This window comes from Ranitomeya variabilis, chromosome 5, assembly GCF_051348905.1.
Source record: "Ranitomeya variabilis isolate aRanVar5 chromosome 5, aRanVar5.hap1, whole genome shotgun sequence".
NCBI lineage: Eukaryota > Metazoa > Chordata > Amphibia > Anura > Dendrobatidae > Ranitomeya > Ranitomeya variabilis.
The window spans coordinates 38,202,697-38,219,156 of record NC_135236.1 but is presented as its reverse complement, the minus strand read 5'-3'; the positions used below and the strand labels follow the sequence as shown (position 1 = coordinate 38,219,156).

The window sequence follows — 16,460 nt, the reverse complement described above, 5'->3', positions numbered from 1 at the left end:
TGTTGGTAAAATGGGCCAAATGATATGAAATGGGACAAGTATTCATATTCCAAAATTTGAGTCTCAAAATTGAAACTAAGCAGTTTGAAAACTAAAAGAAACATTACTAGATGTTTCCCAGGACATTAATGGTATGATTCACTGATCTCTGGAAACTCTGATCAGAACTGTATTGGTTGCTAAAAATGCTCTACACCAAATTTTTTCAGCAATCAAATGTCAAATAACGTAAATAAACTCGTTACTAAAACACATCGGAGAACCAACAGTGATGGCATACATTTTTTATAATCGCATAGTTACGACGATGGACTTAAAGTTCACATTCTGTATGAAATCATGTTCACAGTGCAGTGTTTTACCTTTAAAAAGTTGGATTTTGCTTGTGAAAGTTTAATGAAAACAAAATATAGAAAAAGGTGGGATTAAGAAAAAAATCAAGAAGATTAATTCCCTGGCAGTGTGCAGTTTCCAACCACAAATGGGACCATGAGAAACATCTGGTGAACAACATCCCAGTAGTCCTCAATATACAAACCAATTATCTCCTTCTACTTGTTAATCTGAGTTCACACCTTTCTCTTTCAGTGAGTCAGCCAAGATATTTTGCCCATGACAGAGTTCATCAATAAAGATTCAGGTGAACTAAGTCCAAAAATTTCTCCAAGACTCTCCCTCTGCATGCACTTTGCAAAAACATGAATAGCTAATCTTTGAGTTGGCTGTGATGGCCGAGTGGTTAAGGCGTTGGACTTGAAATCCAATGGGGTTTCCCCGCACAGGTTCAAATCCTGTTCACAGCGTAGTGTTTTAACATGACAAAAACATTAGAATTTGTCAAAAACAGTAAAGCTATATTTATGTTGGTAAAATGGGCCAAATGATATGAAATGGGACAAGTATTCATATTCCAAAATTTGAGTCTCAAAATTGAAACTAAGCAGTATGAAAAATAAAAGAAACATTACTAGATGTTTCCTAGGACATTAATGGTATCATTCACTGATCTCTGGAAACTTTGATCAGAACTGTATTGGTTGCTAAAAATGCTCTACACCAAATTTTTTCAGCAATCAAATGTCAAATAACGTAAATAAACTCGTTACTAAAACACATCGGAGAACCATCAGTGATGGCATACGTTTTTTATGATCGCATACGTTTTTTATGATCGCATAGTTAAGACGATGGAATTAAAGTTCACATTCTGTATGAAATCATGTTCACAGTGCAGTGTTTTACCTTTAAAAAATTGGATTTTGCTTGTGAAAGTTTAATGAAAACAAAATATAGAAAAAGGTGGGATTAAGAAAAAAATCAAGAAGATTAATTCCCTGGCAGTGTGCAGTTTCCAACCACAATTGGGACCATGAGAAACATCTGGTGAACAACATCCCTGTAGTCCTCAATGTACAAACCAATTATCTCCTTCTACTTACTAATCTGAGTTCACACCTTTCTCTTTCAGTGAGTCAGCCAAGATATTTTGCCCATGACAGAGTTTGTCAATAGAGATTCAGGTGAACTAAGTCCCAAAATTTCTCCAGGGCTCTCCCTCTGCATGCACTTTGGAAAAACATGAATAGCTAATCTTTGAGTTGGCTGTGATGGCCGAGCGGTTAAGGCGTTGGACTTGAAATCCAATGGGGTTTCCCCGCACAGGTTCGAATCCTGTTCACAGCGTGGTGTTTTAACATGACAAAAACATTAGAATTTGTCAAAAACAGTAAAGCTATATTTATATTGGTAAAATGGGCCAAATGATATGAAATGGGACAAGTATTCATATTCCAAAATTTGAGTCTCAAAATTGAAAATAAGCAGTTTGAAAACTAAAAGAAACATTACTAGATGTTTCCCAGGACATTAATGGTATCATTCACTGATCTCTGGAAACTCTGATCAGAACTGTATTGGTTGCCAAAAATGCTCTACACCAAATTTTTTCAGCAATCAAATGTCAAATAACGTAAATAAACTCGTTACTAAAACACATCGGAGAACCATCAGTGATGGCATACGTTTTTTATGATCGCATAGTTAAGACGATGGACTTAAAGTTCACATTCTGTATGAAATCATGTTCACAGTGCAGTGTTTTACCTTTAAAAAATTGGATTTTGCTTGTGAAAGTTTAATGAAAACAAAATATAGAAAAAGGTGGGATTATGAAAAAAATCAAGAAGATTAATTCCCTGGCAGTGTGCAGTTTCCAACCACAAATGGGACCATGAGAAACATCTGGTGAACAACATCCCAGTAGTCCTCAATATACAAACCAATTATCTCCTTCTACTTGTTAATCTGAGTTCACACCTTTCTCTTTCAGTGAGTCAGCCAAGATATTTTGCCCATGACAGAGTTCATCAATAGAGATTCAGGTGAACTAAGTCCCAAAATTTCTCCAAGGCTCTCCCTCTGCATGCACTTTGCAAAAACATGAATAGCTAATCTTTGAGTTGGCTGTGATGGCCAAGTGGTTAAGGCGTTGGACTCGAAATCCAATCGGGTTTCCCCGCACAGGTTCAAATCCTGTTCACAGCGTAGTGTTTTAACATGACAAAAACATTAGAATTTGTCAAAAACAGTAAAGCTATATTTATGTTGGTAAAATGGGCCAAATGATATGAAATGGGACAAGTATTCATATTCCAAAATTTGAGTCTCAAAATTGAAAATAAGCAGTTTGAAAACTAAAAGAAACATTACTAGATGTTTCCTAGGACATTAACGGTATCATTCACTGATCTCTGGAAACTTTGATCAGAACTGTATTGGTTGCTAAAAATGCTCTACACCAAATTTTTTCAGCAATCAAATGTCAAATAACGTAAATAAACTCGTTACTAAAACACATCGGAGAACCAACAGTGATGGCATACATTTTTTATGATCGCATAGTTAAGACGATGGACTTAAAGTTCACATTCTGTATGAAATCATGTTCACAGTGCAGTGTTTTACCTTTAAAAAATTGGATTTTGCTTGTGAAAGTTTAATGAAAACAAAATATAGAAAAAGGTGGGATTATGAAAAAAATCAAGAAGATTAATTCCCTGGCAGTGTGCAGTTTCCAACCACAAATGGGACCATGAGAAACATCTGGTGAACAACATCCCAGTAGTCCTCAATATACAAACCAATTATCTCCTTCTACTTGTTAATCTGAGTTCACACCTTTCTCTTTCAGTGAGTCAGCCAAGATATTTTGCCCATGACAGAGTTCATCAATAGAGATTCAGGTGAACTAAGTCCCAAAATTTCTCCAAGGCTCTCCCTCTGCATGCACTTTGCAAAAACATGAATAGCTAATCTTTGAGTTGGCTGTGATGGCCGAGTGGTTAAGGCGTTGGACTCGAAATCCAATGGGGTTTCCCCGCACAGGTTCAAATCCTGTTCACAGCGTAGTGTTTTAACATGACAAAAACATTAGAATTTGTCAAAAACAGTAAAGCTATATTTATGTTGGTAAAATGGGCCAAATGATATGAAATGGGACAAGTATTCATATTCCAAAATTTGAGTCTCAAAATTGAAACTAAGCAGTATGCAAATAAAAGAAACATTACTAGATGTTTCCTAGGACATTAATGGTATCATTCACTGATCTCTGGAAACTTTGATCAGAACTGTATTGGTTGCTAAAAATGCTCTACACCAAATTTTTTCAGCAATCAAATGTCAAATAACGTAAATAAACTCGTTACTAAAACACATCGGAGAACCAACAGTGATGGCATACATTTTTTATGATCGCATAGTTAAGACGATGGACTTAAAGTTCACATTCTGTATGAAATCATGTTCACAGTGCAGTGTTTTACCTTTAAAAAATTGGATTTTGCTTGTGAAAGTTTAATGAAAACAAAATATAGAAAAAGGTGGGATTAAGAAAAAAATCAAGAAGATTAATTCCCTGGCAGTGTGCAGTTTCCAACCACAATTGGGACCATGAGAAACATCTGGTGAACAACATCCCTGTAGTCCTCAATGTACAAACCAATTATCTCCTTCTACTTGTTAGGCTGGGGTCACACATGCGAGTTTTACGGACGTAAGAGCGCAGAAACTACGTCCGTAAAACTCGCATTACATACGGCACAATTATTCTCAATGGGGCTGCTCCTATTAGCCGTATATTACGGTTCAGTATTATACGGCTTTCTACGGCCGTACAAAATCGCAGCATGCTGCGTTTGTCAGCGTACTGCGCAAATAATACGCCAATGAAAGTCTATGGGGGCGCGAAAAATACGGATTCCACACGGACCTGCAGTGTGACTTGCGAGAAATACGCAGCGCTGTTAGTGAAAAGTCGGTAATTCAATTGCCGGCTTTTCATTTCTCCTGCACAAACCCGACAGGATATGAGACATGGTTTTCATACAGTAAACCATCTCATATCCCCTTTTTTGTTGCATATTCCACACTACTAATGTTAGTAGTGTGTATGTGCAAAATTTCAGCGCTGTAGCTGCTGAAATAAAGGGTTAAATGGCGGAAAAAATTGGCGTGGGCTCCCGCGCAATTTTCTCCGCCAGAGTGGTAAAGCCAGTGACTGAGGGCAGATATTAATAGCCAGGAGAGGGTCCATGGTTATTGGCCCCCCCGTGGCTAAAAACATCTGCCCCCAGCCACCCCAGAAAAGGCACATCTGGAAGATGCGCCAATTCTGGCACTTGGCCACTCTCTTCCCACTCCCTGTAGCGGTGGGATATGGGGTAATGAAGGGTTAATGCCACCTTGCTATTGTAAGGTGACATTAAGCCAGATTAATAATGGAGAGGCGTCAATTATGACACCTATCCATTATTAATCCAATTGTAGGAAAGGGTTAAAAAACACACACACACATGATTACAAAGTAGTTTAATGAAATAAACACAGCGGTTGTTGTAATAATTTATTGTTCTCCCATTCCATTTCCAGGACCTCGCTTGGCAACATAATAAACGCACAAGATACATACCTTCTGCTGTCAGATCTCGTCCCACGAAGTAATCCATCTGAAGGGGTTAACTAATATTACAGGCAGGAGCCCTGCAAATGCAGCTGTGCTCCCTGCCTGTAATCCCCAGCGAATGAATGAAATGTAGGTCATTGACCTACATTTCCTTCAGTCGCGGTGATGCGCCCCTGCTGGATGTTCTCATGAACTGCAGCCTGGGAACTTTTTCCCACGCTCCAGGTCATATGAGGACATCCACCAGGGGGCGCATCACCGCGACTGAAGGAAATGTAGGTCAATGACCTACATTTCATTCATTCCCCGGGGATTACAAGCACGGAGCACAGCTGCATTTGCAGGGCTCCTGCCTGTAATATTAGTTAACCCCTTCAGATGGATTACTTCGTGGGACGAGATCTGACAGCAGAAGGTATGTATCTTGTGCGTTTATTATGTTGCCAAGCGAGGTCCTGGAAATGGAATGGGAGAACAATAAATTATTACAACAACCGCTGTGTTTATTTCATTAAACTACTTTGTAATCATGTGTGTGTGTGTTTTTTAACCCTTTCCTACAATTGGATTAATAATGGATAGGTGTCATAATTGACACCTCTCCATTATTAATCTGGCTTAATGTCACCTTACAATAGCAAGGTGGCATTAACCCTTCATTACCCCATATCCCACCGCTACAGGGAGTGGGAAGAGAGTGGCCAAGTGCCAGAATTGGCGCATCTTCCAGATGTGCCTTTTCTGGGGTGGCTGGGGGCAGATGTTTTTAGCCACGGGGGGGCCAATAACCATGGACCCTCTCCTGGCTATTAATATCTGCCCTCAGTCACTGGCTTTACCACTCTGGCGGAGAAAATTGCGCGGGAGCCCACGCCAATTTTTTCCGCCATTTAACCCTTTATTTCAGCAGCTACAGCGCTGAAATTTTGCACATACACACTACTAACATTAGTAATGTGGAATATGCAAAAAAAAAGGGGATATGAGATGGTTTACTGTATGTAAACCATGTCTCATATCCTGTCGGGTTTGTGCAGGAGAAATGAAAAGCCGGCAATTGAATTAGCGGCTGTTCACAGATATCGCGCTGAATGAAATCTAAATACAGAATATATATATATGTGTCTCAATGACATATATATATATATATATACTGTATATATGTTTTCCCTAACATTTGAGCACATAAATCCATTAGATGTCGGTTTTGCAAGCCTGCGCGAAAATCTCGCAGTACGGATGCCATACGGATTACATACGGAGGATGCCATGCGCAAAATACGCTGAAATACCCTGACTACGGATCAATATTTTGGGGACATTTCTCCGTATTACGGCCGTAGTACGGACGTATAATACGTGGCGTATTTTCTTACGCCATGTGTGACCCCAGCCTTAATCTGAGTTCACACCTTTCTCTTTCAGTGAGTCAGCCAAGATATTTTGCCCATGACAAAGTTCGTCAATAGAGATTCAGGTGAACTAAGTCCCAAAATTTCTCCAGGGCTCTCCCTCTGCATGCACTTTGCAAAAACATGAATAGCTAATCTTTGAGTTGGCTGTGATGGCCGAGTGGTTAAGGCGTTGGACTTGAAATCCAATGGGGTTTCCCCGCACAGGTTCAAATCCTGTTCACAGCGTAGTGTTTTAACATGACAAAAACATTAGAATTTGTTAAAAATAATAAAGCTATATTTATATTGGTAAAATGGGCCAAATGATATGAAATAATTAAGTATTCTTATTCCAAAATTTGAGTCTCAAAATTGAAACTAAGCAGTTTGAAAACTAAAAGAAACATTACTAGATGTTTCCCAGGACATTAATGGTATGATTCACTGATCTCTGGAAACTCTGATCAGAACTGTATTGGTTGCTAAAAATGCTCTACACCAAATTTTTTCAGCAATCAAATGTCAAATAACGTAAATAAACTCGTTACTAAAACACATCGGAGAACCATCAGTGATGGCATACGTTTTTTATGATCGCATACGTTTTTTATGATCGCATAGTTAAGACGATGGAATTAAAGTTCACATTCTGTATGAAATCATGTTCACAGTGCAGTGTTTTACCTTTAAAAAATTGGATTTTGCTTGTGAAAGTTTAATGAAAACAAAATATAGAAAAAGGTGGGATTAAGAAAAAAATCAAGAAGATTAATTCCCTGGCAGTGTGCAGTTTCCAACCACAATTGGGACCATGAGAAACATCTGGTGAACAACATCCCTGTAGTCCTCAATGTACAAACCAATTATCTCCTTCTACTTGTTAATCTGAGTTCACACCTTTCTCTTTCAGTGAGTCAGCCAAGATATTTTGCCCATGACAGAGTTTGTCAATAGAGATTCAGGTGAACTAAGTCCCAAAATTTCTCCAGGGCTCTCCCTCTGCATGCACTTTGGAAAAACATGAATAGCTAATCTTTGAGTTGGCTGTGATGGCCGAGCGGTTAAGGCGTTGGACTTGAAATCCAATGGGGTTTCCCCGCACAGGTTCAAATCCTGTTCACAGCGTAGTGTTTTAACATGACAAAAACATTAGAATTTGTCAAAAACAGTAAAGCTATATTTATATTGGTAAAATGGGCCAAATGATATGAAATGGGACAAGTATTCATATTCCAAAATTTGAGTCTCAAAAGTGAAAATAAGCAGTTTGAAAACTAAAAGAAACATTACTAGATGTTTCCCAGGACATTAATGTTATCATTCACTGATCTCTGGAAACTCTGATCAGAACTGTATTGGTTGCCAAAAATGCTCTACACCAAATTTTTTCAGCAATCAAATGTCAAATAACGTAAATAAACTCGTTACTAAAACACATCGGAGAACCATCAGTGATGGCATACGTTTTTTATGATCGCATAGTTAAGACGATGGACTTAAAGTTCACATTCTGTATGAAATCATGTTCACAATGCAGTGTTTTACCTTTAAAAAATTGGATTTTGCTTGTGAAAGTTTAATGAAAACAAAATATAGAAAAAGGTGGGATTATGAAAAAAATCAAGAAGATTAATTCCCTGGCAGTGTGCAGTTTCCAACCACAAATGGGACCATGAGAAACATCTGGTGAACAACATCCCAGTAGTCCTCAATATACAAACCAATTATCTCCTTCTACTTGTTAATCTGAGTTCACACCTTTCTCTTTCAGTGAGTCAGCCAAGATATTTTGCCCATGACAGAGTTCATCAATAGAGATTCAGGTGAACTAAGTCCCAAAATTTCTCCAAGGCTCTCCCTCTGCATGCACTTTGCAAAAACATGAATAGCTAATCTTTGAGTTGGCTGTGATGGCCGAGTGGTTAAGGCGTTGGACTCGAAATCCAATGGGGTTTCCCCGCACAGGTTCAAATCCTGCTCACAGCGTAGTGTTTTAACATGACAAAAACATTAGAATTTGTCAAAAACAGTAAAGCTATATTTATGTTGGTAAAATGGGCCAAATGATATGAAATGGGACAAGTATTCATATTCCAAAATTTGAGTCTCAAAATTGAAACTAAGCAGTATGCAAATAAAAGAAACATTACTAGATGTTTCCTAGGACATTAATGGTATCATTCACTGATCTCTGGAAACTTTGATCAGAACTGTATTGGTTGCTAAAAATGCTCTACACCAAATTTTTTCAGCAATCAAATGTCAAATAACGTAAATAAACTCGTTACTAAAACACATCGGAGAACCAACAGTGATGGCATACATTTTTTATGATCGCATAGTTAAGACGATGGACTTAAAGTTCACATTCTGTATGAAATCATGTTCACAGTGCAGTGTTTTACCTTTAAAAAATTGGATTTTGCTTGTGAAAGTTTAATGAAAACAAAATATAGAAAAAGGTGGGATTAAGAAAAAAATCAAGAAGATTAATTCCCTGGCAGTGTGCAGTTTCCAACCACAATTGGGACCATGAGAAACATCTGGTGAACAACATCCCTGTAGTCCTCAATGTACAAACCAATTATCTCCTTCTACTTGTTAGGCTGGGGTCACACATGCGAGTTTTACGGACGTAAGAGGGCAGAAACTACGTCCGTAAAACTCGCATTACATACGGCACAATTATTCTCAATGGGGCTGCTCCTATTAGCCGTATATTACGGTTCAGTATTATACGGCTTTCTACGGCCGTACAAAATCGCAGCATGCTGCGTTTGTCAGCATACTGCGCAAATAATACGCCAATGAAAGTCTATGGGGGCGCGAAAAATACGGATTCCACACGGACCTGCAGTGTGACTTGCGAGAAATACGCAGCGCTGTTAGTGAAAAGTCGGTAATTCAATTGCCGGCTTTTCATTTCTCCTGCACAAACCCGACAGGATATGAGACATGGTTTTCATACAGTAAACCATCTCATATCCCCTTTTTTGTTGCATATTCCACACTACTAATGTTAGTAGTGTGTATGTGCAAAATTTCAGCGCTGTAGCTGCTGAAATAAAGGGTTAAATGGCGGAAAAAATTGGCGTGGGCTCCCGCGCAATTTTCTCCGCCAGAGTGGTAAAGCCAGTGACTGAGGGCAGATATTAATAGCCAGGAGAGGGTCCATGGTTATTGGCCCCCCCGTGGCTAAAAACATCTGCCCCCAGCCACCCCAGAAAAGGCACATCTGGAAGATGCGCCAATTCTGGCACTTGGCCACTCTCTTCCCACTCCCTGTAGCGGTGGGATATGGGGTAATGAAGGGTTAATGCCACCTTGCTATTGTAAGGTGACATTAAGCCAGATTAATAATGGAGAGGCGTCAATTATGACACCTATCCATTATTAATCCAATTGTAGGAAAGGGTTAAAAAACACACACACACATGATTACAAAGTAGTTTAATGAAATAAACACAGCGGTTGTTGTAATAATTTATTGTTCTCCCATTCCATTTCCAGGACCTCGCTTGGCAACATAATAAACGCACAAGATACATACCTTCTGCTGTCAGATCTCGTCCCACGAAGTAATCCATCTGAAGGGGTTAACTAATATTACAGGCAGGAGCCCTGCAAATGCAGCTGTGCTCCCTGCCTGTAATCCCCAGCGAATGAATGAAATGTAGGTCATTGACCTACATTTCCTTCAGTCGCGGTGATGCGCCCCTGCTGGATGTTCTCATGAACTGCAGCCTGGGAACTTTTTCCCACGCTCCAGGTCATATGAGGACATCCACCAGGGGGCGCATCACCGCGACTGAAGGAAATGTAGGTCAATGACCTACATTTCATTCATTCCCCGGGGATTACAAGCACGGAGCACAGCTGCATTTGCAGGGCTCCTGCCTGTAATATTAGTTAACCCCTTCAGATGGATTACTTCGTGGGACGAGATCTGACAGCAGAAGGTATGTATCTTGTGCGTTTATTATGTTGCCAAGCGAGGTCCTGGAAATGGAATGGGAGAACAATAAATTATTACAACAACCGCTGTGTTTATTTCATTAAACTACTTTGTAATCATGTGTGTGTGTGTTTTTTAACCCTTTCCTACAATTGGATTAATAATGGATAGGTGTCATAATTGACGCTTCTCCATTATTAATCTGGCTTAATGTCACCTTACAATAGCAAGGTGGCATTAACCCTTCATTACCCCATATCCCACCGCTACAGGGAGTGGGAAGAGAGTGGCCAAGTGCCAGAATTGGCGCATCTTCCAGATGTGCCTTTTCTGGGGTGGCTGGGGGCAGATGTTTTTAGCCACGGGGGGGCCAATAACCATGGACCCTCTCCTGGCTATTAATATCTGCCCTCAGTCACTGGCTTTACCACTCTGGCGGAGAGAATTGCGCGGGAGCCCACGCCAATTTTTTCCGCCATTTAACCCTTTATTTCAGCAGCTACAGCGCTGAAATTTTGCACATACACACTACTAACATTAGTAATGTGGAATATGCAAAAAAAAAGGGGATATGAGATGGTTTACTGTATGTAAACCATGTCTCATATCCTGTCGGGTTTGTGCAGGAGAAATGAAAAGCCGGCAATTGAATTAGCGGCTGTTCACAGATATCGCGCTGAATGAAATCTAAATACAGAATATATATATATGTGTCTCAATGACATATATATATATATATATACTGTATATATGTTTTCCCTAACATTTGAGCACATAAATCCATTAGATGTCGGTTTTGCAAGCCTGCGCGAAAATCTCGCAGTACGGATGCCATACGGATTACATACGGAGGATGCCATGCGCAAAATACGCTGAAACACCCTGACTACGGATCAATATTTTGGGGACATTTCTCCGTATTACGGCCGTAGTACGGACGTATAATACGTGGCGTATTTTCTTACGCCATGTGTGACCCCAGCCTTAATCTGAGTTCACACCTTTCTCTTTCAGTGAGTCAGCCAAGATATTTTGCCCATGACAGAGTTCGTCAATAGAGATTCAGGTGAACTAAGTCCCAAAATTTCTCCAGGGCTCTCCCTCTGCATGCACTTTGCAAAAACATGAATAGCTAATCTTTGAGTTGGCTGTGATGGCCGAGTGGTTAAGGCGTTGGACTTGAAATCCAATGGGGTTTCCCCGCACAGGTTCAAATCCTGTTCACAGCGTAGTGTTTTAACATGACAAAAACATTAGAATTTGTCAAAAACAGTAAAGCTATATTTATATTGGTAAAATGGGCCAAATGATATGAAATGGGACAAGTATTCATATTCCAAAATTTGAGTCTCAAAATTGAAAATAAGCAGTTTGAAAACTAAAAGAAACATTACTAGATGTTTCCCAGGACATTAATGGTATCATTCACTGATCTCTGGAAACTCTGATCAGAACTGTATTGGTTGCCAAAAATGCTCTACACCAAATTTTTTCAGCAATCAAATGTCAAATAACGTAAATAAACTCGTTACTAAAACACATCGGAGAACCATCAGTGATGGCATACGTTTTTTATGATCACATAGTTAAGACGATGGACTTAAAGTTCACATTCTGTATGAAATCATGTTCACAGTGCAGTGTTTTACCTTTAAAAAATTGGATTTTGCTTGTGAAAGTTTAATGAAAACAAAATATAGAAAAAGGTGGGATTAAGAAAAAAATCAAGAAGATTAATTCCCTGGCAGTGTGCAGTTTCCAACCACAAATGGGACCATGAGAAACATCTGGTGAACAACATCCCAGTAGTCCTCAATATACAAACCAATTATCTCCTTCTACTTGTTAATCTGAGTTCACACCTTTCTCTTTCAGTGAGTCAGCCAAGATATTTTGCCCGTGACAGAGTTCGTCAATAGAGATTCAGGTGAACTAAGTCCCAAAATTTCTCCATGGCTCTCCCTCTGCATGCACTTTGCAAAAACATGAATAGCTAATCTTTGAGTTGGCTGTGATGGCCGAGTGGTTAAGGCGTTGGACTTGAAATCCAATGGGGTTTCCCCACACAAGTTCAAATCCTGTTCACAGCGTAGTGTTTTAACATGACAAAAACATTAGAATTTGTTAAAAATAATAAAGCTATATTTATATTGGTAAAATGGGCCAAATGATATGAAATAATTAAGTATTCTTATTCCAAAATTTGAGTCTCAAAATTGAAACTAAGCAGTTTGAAAACTAAAAGAAACATTACTAGATGTTTCCCAGGACATTAATGGTATCATTCACTGATCTCTGGAAACTCTGATCAGAACTGTATTGGTTGCTAAAAATGCTCTACACCAAATTTTTTCAGCAATCAAATGTCAAATAACGTAAATAAACTCGTTACTAAAACACATCGGAGGACCAACAGTGATGGCATACATTTTTTATGATCTCATAGTTAAGACGATGGACTTAAAGTTCACATTCTGTATGAAATCATGTTCACAGTGCAGTGTTTTACCTTTAAAAAATTGGATTTTGCTTGTAAAAGTTTAATGAAAACAAAATATAGAAAAAGGTGGGATTAGGAAAAAAATCAAGAAGATTAATTCCCTGGCAGTGTGCAGTTTCCAACCACAATTGGGACCATGAGAAACATCTGGTGAACAACATCCCTGTAGTACTCAATATACAAACCAATTATCTCCTTCTACTTGTTAATCTGAGTTCACACCTTTCTCTTTCAGTGAGTCAGCCAAGATATTTTGCCCATGACAGAGTTCGTCAATAGAGATTCAGGTGAACTAAGTCCCAAAATTTCTCCAAGGCTCTCCCTCTGCATGCACTTTGCAAAAACATGAATAGCTAATCTTTGAGTTGGCTGTGATGGCCGAGTGGTTAAGGCATTGGACTCGAAATCCAATGGGGTTTCCCCGCACAGGTTCAAATCCTGTTCACAGCGTAGTGTTTTAACATGACAAAAACATTAGAATTTGTCAAAAACAGTAAAGCTATATTTATGTTGGTAAAATGGGCCAAATGATATGAAATGGGACAAGTATTCATATTCCAAAATTTGAGTCTCAAAATTGAAACTAAGCAGTTTGAAAACTAAAAGAAACATTACTAGATGTTTCCCAGGACATTAATGGTATGATTCACTGATCTCTGGAAACTCTGATCAGAACTGTATTGGTTGCTAAAAATGCTCTACACCAAATTTTTTCAGCAATCAAATGTCAAATAACGTAAATAAACTCGTTACTAAAACACATCGGAGAACCATCAGTGATGGCATACGTTTTTCATGATCGCATACGTTTTTTATGATCGCATAGTTAAGACGATGGAATTAAAGTTCACATTCTGTATGAAATCATGTTCACAGTGCAGTGTTTTACCTTTAAAAAATTGGATTTTGCTTGTGAAAGTTTAATGAAAACAAAATATAGAAAAAGGTGGGATTAAGAAAAAAATCAAGAAGATTAATTCCCTGGCAGTGTGCAGTTTCCAACCACAATTGGGACCATGAGAAACATCTGGTGAACAACATCCCTGTAGTCCTCAATGTACAAACCAATTATCTCCTTCTACTTGTTAATCTGAGTTCACACCTTTCTCTTTCAGTGAGTCAGCCAAGATATTTTGCCCATGACAGAGTTTGTCAATAGAGATTCAGGTGAACTAAGTCCCAAAATTTCTCCAGGGCTCTCCCTCTGCATGCACTTTGGAAAAACATGAATAGCTAATCTTTGAGTTGGCTGTGATGGCCGAGCGGTTAAGGCGTTGGACTTGAAATCCAATGGGGTTTCCCGCACAGGTTCAAATCCTGTTCACAGCGTAGTGTTTTAACATGACAAAAACATTAGAATTTGTCAAAAACAGTAAAGCTATATTTATATTGGTAAAATGGGCCAAATGATATGAAATGGGACAAGTATTCATATTCCAAAATTTGAGTCTCAAAAGTGAAAATAAGCAGTTTGAAAACTAAAAGAAACATTACTAGATGTTTCCCAGGACATTAATGGTATCATTCACTGATCTCTGGAAACTCTGATCAGAACTGTATTGGTTGCCAAAAATGCTCTACACCAAATTTTTTCAGCAATCAAATGTCAAATAACGTAAATAAACTCGTTACTAAAACACATCGGAGAACCATCAGTGATGGCATACGTTTTTTATGATCGCATAGTTAAGACGATGGACTTAAAGTTCACATTCTGTATGAAATCATGTTCACAGTGCAGTGTTTTACCTTTAAAAAATTGGATTTTGCTTGTGAAAGTTTAATGAAAACAAAATATAGAAAAAGGTGGGATTATGAAAAAAATCAAGAAGATTAATTCCCTGGCAGTGTGCAGTTTCCAACCACAAATGGGACCATGAGAAACATCTGGTGAACAACATCCCAGTAGTCCTCAATATACAAACCAATTATCTCCTTCTACTTGTTAATCTGAGTTCAAACCTTTCTCTTTCAGTGAGTCAGCCAAGATATTTTGCCCGTGACAGAGTTCGTCAATAGAGATTCAGGTGAACTAAGTCCCAAAATTTCTCCTTGGCTCTCCCTCTGCATGCACTTTGCAGAAACATGAATAGCTAATCTTTGAGTTGGCTGTGATGGCCGAGTGGTTAAGGCGTTGGACTTGAAATCCAATGGGGTTTCCCCGCACAAGTTCAAATCCTGTTCACAGCGTAGTGTTTTAACATGACAAAAACATTAGAATTTGTTAAAAATAATAAAGCTATATTTATATTGATAAAATGGGCCAAATGATATGAAATAAATAAGTATTCTTATTCCAAAATTTGAGTCTCAAAATTGAAACTAAGCAGTTTGAAAACTAAAAGAAACATTACTAGATGTTTCCCAGGACATTAATGGTATCATTCACTGATCTCTGGAAACTCTGATCAGAACTGTATTGGTTGCTAAAAATGCTCTACACCAAATTTTTTCAGCAATCAAATGTCAAATAACGTAAATAAACTCGTTACTAAAACACATCGGAGGACCAACAGTGATGGCATACATTTTTTATGATCTCATAGTTAAGACGATGGACTTAAAGTTCACATTCTGTATGAAATCATGTTCACAGTGCAGTGTTTTACCTTTAAAAAATTGGATTTTGCTTGGAAAAGTTTAATGAAAACAAAATATAGAAAAAGGTGGGATTAGGAAAAAAATCAAGAAGATTAATTCCCTGGCAGTGTGCAGTTTCCAACCACAATTGGGACCATGAGAAACATTTGGTGAACAACATCCCTGTAGTCCTCAATATACAAACCAATTATCTCCTTCTACTTGTTAATCTGAGTTCACACCTTTCTCTTTCAGTGAGTCAGCCAAGATATTTTGCCCATGACAGATTTCGTCAATAGAGATTCAGGTGAACTAAGTCCCAAAATTTCTCCATGGCTCTCCCTCTGCATGCACTTTACAAAAACATGAATAGCAAATCTTTGAGTTGGCTGTGATGGCCGAGTGGTTAAGGTGTTGGACTTGAAATCCAATGGGGTTTCCCCGCACAGGTTCAAATCCTGTTCACAGCGTAGTGTTTTAACATGACAAAAACATTAGAATTTGTCAAAAACAGTAAAGCTATATTTATATTGGTAAAATGGGCCAAATGATATGAAATGGGACAAGTATTCATATTCCAAAATTTGAGTCTCAAAATTGAAAATAAGCAGTTTGAAAACTAAAAGAAACATTACTAGATGTTTCCCAGGACATTAATGGTATCATTCACTGATCTCTGGAAACTCTGATCAGAACTGTATTGGTTGCCAAAAATGCTCTACACCAAATTTTTTCAGCAATCAAATGTCAAATAACGTAAATAAACTCGTTACTAAAACACATCGGAGAACCATCAGTGATGGCATACGTTTTTTATGATCGCATAGTTAAGACGATGGACTTAAAGTTCACATTCTGTATGAAATCATGTTCACAGTGCAGTGTTTTACCTTTAAAAAATTGGATTTTGCTTGTGAAAGTTTAATGAAAACAAAATATAGAAAAAGGTGGGATTAAGAAAAAAATCAAGAAGATTAATTCCCTGGCAGTGTGCAGTTTCCAACCACAAATGGGACCATGAGAAACATCTGGTGAACAACATCCCAGTAGTCCTCAATATACAAACCA

At 38.3% G+C, this 16,460-nt stretch overlaps 13 non-coding genes across 13 annotated transcripts; all 13 read left to right on the top strand.

The window, feature by feature from the left end:
• The first annotated feature begins 721 nt into the window (after positions 1–721).
• Positions 722–803, top strand: TRNAS-UGA (transfer RNA serine (anticodon UGA)). Its single transcript has one exon. It is a non-coding gene; the product is annotated as a tRNA-Ser (tRNA).
• Positions 804–1,601: 798 nt separating this feature from the next.
• On the top strand, positions 1,602–1,683 carry TRNAS-UGA (transfer RNA serine (anticodon UGA)). The gene has a single exon. It is a non-coding gene; the product is annotated as a tRNA-Ser (tRNA).
• A 779-nt stretch (positions 1,684–2,462) lies between these two features.
• Positions 2,463–2,544, top strand: TRNAS-CGA (transfer RNA serine (anticodon CGA)). Its single transcript has one exon. It is a non-coding gene; the product is annotated as a tRNA-Ser (tRNA).
• Positions 2,545–3,323: 779 nt separating this feature from the next.
• On the top strand, positions 3,324–3,405 carry TRNAS-CGA (transfer RNA serine (anticodon CGA)). Its single transcript has one exon. It is a non-coding gene; the product is annotated as a tRNA-Ser (tRNA).
• Positions 3,406–6,521: 3,116 nt separating this feature from the next.
• On the top strand, positions 6,522–6,603 carry TRNAS-UGA (transfer RNA serine (anticodon UGA)). The gene has a single exon. It is a non-coding gene; the product is annotated as a tRNA-Ser (tRNA).
• A 797-nt stretch (positions 6,604–7,400) lies between these two features.
• Positions 7,401–7,482, top strand: TRNAS-UGA (transfer RNA serine (anticodon UGA)). Its single transcript has one exon. It is a non-coding gene; the product is annotated as a tRNA-Ser (tRNA).
• A 779-nt stretch (positions 7,483–8,261) lies between these two features.
• Positions 8,262–8,343, top strand: TRNAS-CGA (transfer RNA serine (anticodon CGA)). The gene has a single exon. It is a non-coding gene; the product is annotated as a tRNA-Ser (tRNA).
• A 3,116-nt stretch (positions 8,344–11,459) lies between these two features.
• Positions 11,460–11,541, top strand: TRNAS-UGA (transfer RNA serine (anticodon UGA)). Its single transcript has one exon. It is a non-coding gene; the product is annotated as a tRNA-Ser (tRNA).
• Positions 11,542–12,320: 779 nt separating this feature from the next.
• TRNAS-UGA (transfer RNA serine (anticodon UGA)) lies at positions 12,321–12,402 on the top strand. Its single transcript has one exon. It is a non-coding gene; the product is annotated as a tRNA-Ser (tRNA).
• Positions 12,403–13,180: 778 nt separating this feature from the next.
• TRNAS-CGA (transfer RNA serine (anticodon CGA)) lies at positions 13,181–13,262 on the top strand. Its single transcript has one exon. It is a non-coding gene; the product is annotated as a tRNA-Ser (tRNA).
• A 798-nt stretch (positions 13,263–14,060) lies between these two features.
• TRNAS-UGA (transfer RNA serine (anticodon UGA)) lies at positions 14,061–14,141 on the top strand. Its single transcript has one exon. It is a non-coding gene; the product is annotated as a tRNA-Ser (tRNA).
• Positions 14,142–14,920: 779 nt separating this feature from the next.
• On the top strand, positions 14,921–15,002 carry TRNAS-UGA (transfer RNA serine (anticodon UGA)). The gene has a single exon. It is a non-coding gene; the product is annotated as a tRNA-Ser (tRNA).
• A 778-nt stretch (positions 15,003–15,780) lies between these two features.
• Positions 15,781–15,862, top strand: TRNAS-UGA (transfer RNA serine (anticodon UGA)). The gene has a single exon. It is a non-coding gene; the product is annotated as a tRNA-Ser (tRNA).
• Positions 15,863–16,460: the final 598 nt, after the last annotated feature.